Source organism: Dermacentor variabilis, chromosome 5, assembly GCF_050947875.1.
Source record: "Dermacentor variabilis isolate Ectoservices chromosome 5, ASM5094787v1, whole genome shotgun sequence".
Taxonomy (NCBI): domain Eukaryota; kingdom Metazoa; phylum Arthropoda; class Arachnida; order Ixodida; family Ixodidae; genus Dermacentor; species Dermacentor variabilis.
Window position 1 is genome coordinate 66,499,835 of NC_134572.1, and position 6,202 is coordinate 66,506,036.

The following is a 6,202-nucleotide window of genomic DNA, read 5'->3' on the forward strand; positions in this document are numbered from 1 at the left end:
GGTACACTTCCGTGCACGTATGTGTACCCGCTTTCGCGCAAACTCGGTTCATGGCGTTTGCGTGAAAGTGCTAGCTTCAGCAAGACGTTTTCCGAGGCGGAGCGGCAGTGCATCAAGGTGCTCAGCACGTCACAATGTGCGGTAATCAACAGTTAGCACACCGCTGCTGCTTTTACCGACAGAGAGCGTGGAACGTTCGTTGCAGGGTAAACATGAATGCTACGTTAACGTACGACGAGCTGAAACTCACTGAAATCCGTCACCTGCAACCTACACAGCCGACGCACTCGCTTTGAAGCAGTCGGCTGCTTTAGGAACAAGCAAACATGGAAGGACTCTGGCACAAGTAAAGCCCCTCCACCAGCTAACACTCGGCGGTGGTAGCAGTGTGGAGGGGCTTTAGGCACAAGCAAGGTCAATCGCTACACCGAAACGCTGGATCGTTTCGTCGGTGCTTTTCAACTCAAACGCTCTTCACGTCGCGGTCAGACAAGAGCAGTGCGACAGGCGTATGAACATACCACTGCAAATTTCGTACGCACAGGTCACAACAGAGCGCGCAATTTCCGCGTAGTGAGGCTGTAACCGCACTCTGAGACGCCGCGTCTGTAGCACGCGTCCATTCTTTTTTTTGCATTCGGCAACCCGATGAATGTGTCGAATGGAAAACTTCCTTGGCTCCTGAAAAATCTTTTTGTGGAGAAGAATTTGACTTACGAAATCATCCCGGCGGCGTCATTGGTCATCGAAAGAAAAACTTGAAGGACGCTTAAGCTTCACCTGTGACGCGATAGCATTCAAAGATCCTTGACTGCTTCTCAGGCTTCCCGGCAATTGCAGCTTATGTAACCGTAATGTTTATCAGGAAACACTGGCGGCGAACGCTATACACGAAGGCGAGCTTTACGCGGCCTGTTATGTGGGCCGATCACGGAGCCAGTGCACAGCCGCGCCCCCGAAATTACATAATTTTCAGGTTCCTATTATTGTTTCTCGCTTTTAATATTTCAGTCTGAGAAAATTTAACATAAAAGGCAAGCGCAGGCGGTGCTCCGTTTCATGAGATTTGTTTGTGGACTGTCATTCTCAAAATTCCGAGGAATAACTTTGTCAGGAATGTATAAGACAAGGTATGAGCAACTTTAGTGATAGAATGGTGCGGCAATATAAACCCCATATACCGCATGTCATATAGCAAGGCGTGGCATATATATACATATACTTAAATATATGCGGAAATTGCCGCTCGCGGACAGCTCCACCGTAGACAACGCCAACACCGAATTTTCTACGACACGGGACCTTTGACGCTGTCGCGTTGAAGCCTTCCCGTTGGCGTGAGTGTGGCGAACGGACACCGATGCACTGAACAAAGAGGTTGTGGAGATTGACGGCAATTTTAACAGGGTCAGTTGTTGCCCAGCGCCTCCAGCCTCGGCAAGAACCCTGCTCTTTGTCAAGTCGAAAAATGTCGCACAGATTATAACATCGTAATTTAGTGATAATTTAGTGAAATGAGGCCGATTGAATAATAAAAACATATTCTGATGTCTTCTGTGGAGATTGTTGTATCCCCCTTGGAGTTGTGTTTACTATTCCTCCTCGTCGTCCCCCATTCCCTGTTCCTTCAGGCGTAAGCGCGCTTCCTCTTCGTTACAGTAAATATATCCGCGAAGACGCGTGGCTTGCCGCTACACCCCTTCATTCTAAAATGCTTCGACTGTGTTTAGTTTGTAAAGGTAGAATGCACAACGTAATAATCTATTACACTCAACTTCTTAGAAACCTACTTCTTAGTCCATTCCACAGGCAGCTTACAATGTAATTTCGAGTGAACGAAATCATAACTTCTGGAAGCGTTCTGGCAAGTAACAGCCATACACACAATGAACGCATTCAAGTCTATCGCATTTGAATAATTCACTGCTCCGAGTCCCGCATTCTTGTCACCTGATACGCAGGTAATAATTTATTGTAACATTGCACTCAAGAGGCCCGGTCTACGAATCGTGGTCTGGGCATCAATCATCGCCTTCCGTAGCCGCCGTATCCTCCGTGTCCATGACCTCCGTACCCTCCATGGCCTCCGTATCCGCCGTGGCCTCCATAACCGCCGTGGCCGTAGCCTCCGTGACCGTAGCCACCGCCGTGTCCGCCGTAACCTCCGTAGCCTCCGTGACCGTGGTAGCCAGCAAGGGCGACAGCAGCCGTGAGCACGAGGACAGCGATGTAAACGATGAAACGCTGCCAAGATTGTGCGTAGTGATCAAATACCGCTGGCATATAGACAATTCTATCCAAGCTAATGTGTGTTAGTGCATGTGTTAGTGTGCGTGTGTGTATACTTTGTTTCTATCTCACTTAATTTCTTTCCTCCCTCACCATCTTACGTGGAGTATAGCGTGCCAAACTTGCCGACAGGCTAACCTCACCAGTACCGTTAACTTTCTCTCTCTCTCCCACTAAACGGGGACAAAAAGAAAGGCCGTTCTTTTAGGTAAGTGACATTCGAAACGCACCAGGTGTAATCATGCGCGTTTAGATCTATATGGACTTATATAGACAGTAAGGAGCGGATATTAAATCATATATAGCGACATTAAAGTTACATAAAAAAGCGAAATAGCATGCAAAGGTGAAGTCATTCACTAGTACCCCTATCAAGATCACCATCATCGTCGTTGTCATCCCCATGGTCATCACCACCATACACCCAACATTACCATCGCCACCACATGTCGTCATCGCTGCCCTATGTGGCATTTTCGTACTCGCTGGGTCCCCATAGCCGCCTTGATAAGTTCACGACAGCGGACGCTTTGATTCGCTCTTGACGAGTCTGGCGCGAAAAACGTTTATTTATAAATATATGCTGCGCATTACATGGCGTGATGCTTTCATTGTATGTTCGGTAAAAGAATGCGTGCGCACTTCAAAAGAAATACCCCAAGATGTTTATCAAACTTCCCCAAATAGATATGCACGAGGCTTGATGGCTGTGCTGGAGCGGCCCTACTAAGCCCGTTCTCGGGAAATATGATTACGCTATCTAAAGCAAATACAGATCTTCCAAGGCAGGAGACGATTGCCGCAGAAATATGTGCGAGAAAGTTATGACTTGAAGACAACGATGATCTAGCTTCCACAAGCAAGTAGCTTTCTGTCCTCTCGATGCTATAGTACGGCGTCTAGTTCTTGTAGAAAACCGTAACGTGATTTTCCCTTTCAGAGAGGACTGTGGTAGCATATTTGGTACGTCATTTTTCTCACACGTCAAATTAAGTGCATTAGGGCACTAGGACAAGACCATCTTCATCTATCTGGCACGTAAAGGAATGTCTTCTATGCACACAGAATACTGAATATTTTCAAAACTGAGGCTTTAAGGTAGCTCTATACGTGAAACGGGTAAGAGCTAAAATAAGGCGTTGTATCACTAAAGAAAAAGGAGATGTGTAAGCTACAAGGTACCTGGTGACAAACTGTTTTCTTGGCGTTGCAACAGCCTATTTAGCGTAAACTACGGCTTTAACTCAAGCCCCGTACAGCGGGATATTTGACTCACCATCTTTTTCCTTCCGCCTAGTTCCGCCTGGAGATGTTGCTTCTCTGAGAGAAAGAGAACGATGCCGATGAGAGCCTCTGCTCCGGGTATATATACTAGCAGGAAACGCCTCCGCAGTCACGTGAGTACTACACGTGACTCTAGCGCGGCTTTCGAGCGAAAGGAAAAAACAAAGATATTGCCCAAAAGAAGCAAGCATGTGTGTTGTATACGACGTCGCAGAAATCCAAGAAAAAGAACAGAAACAGACAGCGTTAATATGACCATTGTTAGTTAGGACTATAAAGCGTCAAAAGAAGCCGTGTTCAAGGGACCGTGAACGCGCGCGCTAGCTACACGGGCGTCTGCATCTACAAGCAAGAGTGCACCCCGGCAACAAAGTCACTTCACCGTTTTTCACACGCATGCACACAAAGAAGCAAAACCGAGGAATTCGTACAAAAGTCGTCTAGTAACCACCTCCCTTTCTGCCAGCCCTCCTCAAAAGGACAAGAACAAGACTGCATCGAGCACAGATCTCCAAAGCAAATAAGGGAAACGGAAAAAAAAGAAAGAAAGAAAAGAAACCAATAGCAGCCTACGCTGGAGGGCTTCGTTTCCTGTGTTCTGCATTTCTGTTTGACGCGCACCATTCAGCCAGAGCGTAGCTGCCGTTCGACAACGCAGGCGCACCGCCCCGTGCGCGAGGCGCGCTGGAGCGTGCGCGCCCGCATAAACGTCGAGAAACCGGCGAAATGATAGAAATTGCCGCGACACCGACGGCGCCAACTGTCGTGACCGTGCCTGTCGATGCGACGACGTCAGAGTCGACTTGTTCTCCTAATTGCCGCGTTTTCGTCACGTGGCCTGTCGACACGCGTGCAAGTAACCTGGTTCGCGAGGCATTGTCGGTCGGCCCGACCGTGCGCGCAGACCGTGAGACGAGACCGCGCGAGATTCCCTCTGCTGCACACGAGTAACTTACGGCGTAACTTACACGAGAAACGGAAAATACCCAGTGCTGGTGGTTTGTTCAATTCGATCACAATAGAGTTTTGAAACAACTCGCCAGTGGCCGTGGACACTATATACGTCACGCCTCTCCCATTGGCGGCAATTCGTCTTTTCTTCCCTTATTATTTGCATTTTTCTTGCTAATTTTATATTACACTTAAAACAAAATCGATTCCCCCTATAAGTTTGATGGCATTATTAATGTCTGTTGGGGCTACGTATCGTTGTTACCAATAAACAAGTCGAGCCCCTCAGTTTCCATTGTTCTTCTCGCTGATTGCAAAGCAAGGGTTTCGACTTTGGCTGGCTTGATGCATTAAGGGTAACGTACGAGAATTTATTGGCCGGTTGCCGACTCATAAGTTTTCGTACTACGTGACACCTCCTGCTTAAAGGATGCTCCGTTTCCGCCGCCATGACCGTGAGTGGCGCTCGTTAACACTCCCAGTGGATAGGTCGACTACAAGTGCACAGGCACCCAAGAAAGTGAACGGGAGGGCAATGGCCGTCGTAGCTCAGTAGTTAGAGCACCGCACGCGTCATGTGGATGTTGTTAGCTCGGATGCCACTGGTGTCAAGCTGTGTTTTCTTCCACTTTCGTTCCTCTTTGCTTTACTATGTAATTTTGTTTATATTTGCTTTACCCCCTACATTTCAATTTAATTCCCGCTGTTCTTATTGCCTACATTGTCTCTTAGCCTCATATGGTTTGTCACAAGAAAATACAGCCCCTGTTTTTCTCTCATTTTTCATGTTATTCACTCTGAATGCTACGCATTGATATTCAAGGCATTACTCGACGACGACGCAGGCATACGAGTCACTTCGACTCGTTCACGAGTTTTTTTTTTTTTAAGGTCAGCCTTACCAGTCGGAGATCTTATGCAAAATAGAACTGCGTATTATCACACAATATATTACGGCTGTAGGCATACCTTATTCGCGCTCAAGCACTTCACCCACATTAGGAGCTTAGGGATCCGTACTCTTGAGAGTGAATAAATGGCAAGGCTATGATTTCTTTGTTAGCCACTCAACCTAAGAGAAACATTTGAGCCCCGCACTCAGTTAATTTTGTGTGACTACCTGTGGATAGCCAGTTAAGCTTTCTTAAACTCTTAGAGACGATCTCCATCAAGACAAAAAATGTCTTGCAACGCGGCGACGATATTCACCATGATGAAGATAGTCTCCAAGCATGCACATGGAGAGAGTCAGTTTCAGCAACGCGAAAGGTACATAACGCACTTATAAAACTAAATTATTCGCCAGTTATTCCATGGCTCTCCCACTCGTCTGAGAAACAGCTTGAACGGTTGATGGCTGGAGGCATTCGATGTTCGGGCGTTCCTCGGGAAACTTCCAGTTCTTTAGTAATCGCAGAAGCACGTCACCCTTCATTTCCTGTTACGAGGTGAGTAGAAACCTGTGGACATTTTTTTTTTGCGTTTCTGTACAACAGGCGAAACATCCACTATCTATAACATTGAATGATCTGAGACAGGGCTCGTATTAAGTAGACTTGTGATTCAGACAAACAAGAATCTATTACCAAAACACGAATTTTGGAATGTATATGTTTCATATCCTTCATGGCAACTTACATACCCCAAAATAGAGATTTCCGTTGAAGGAATAAATCGA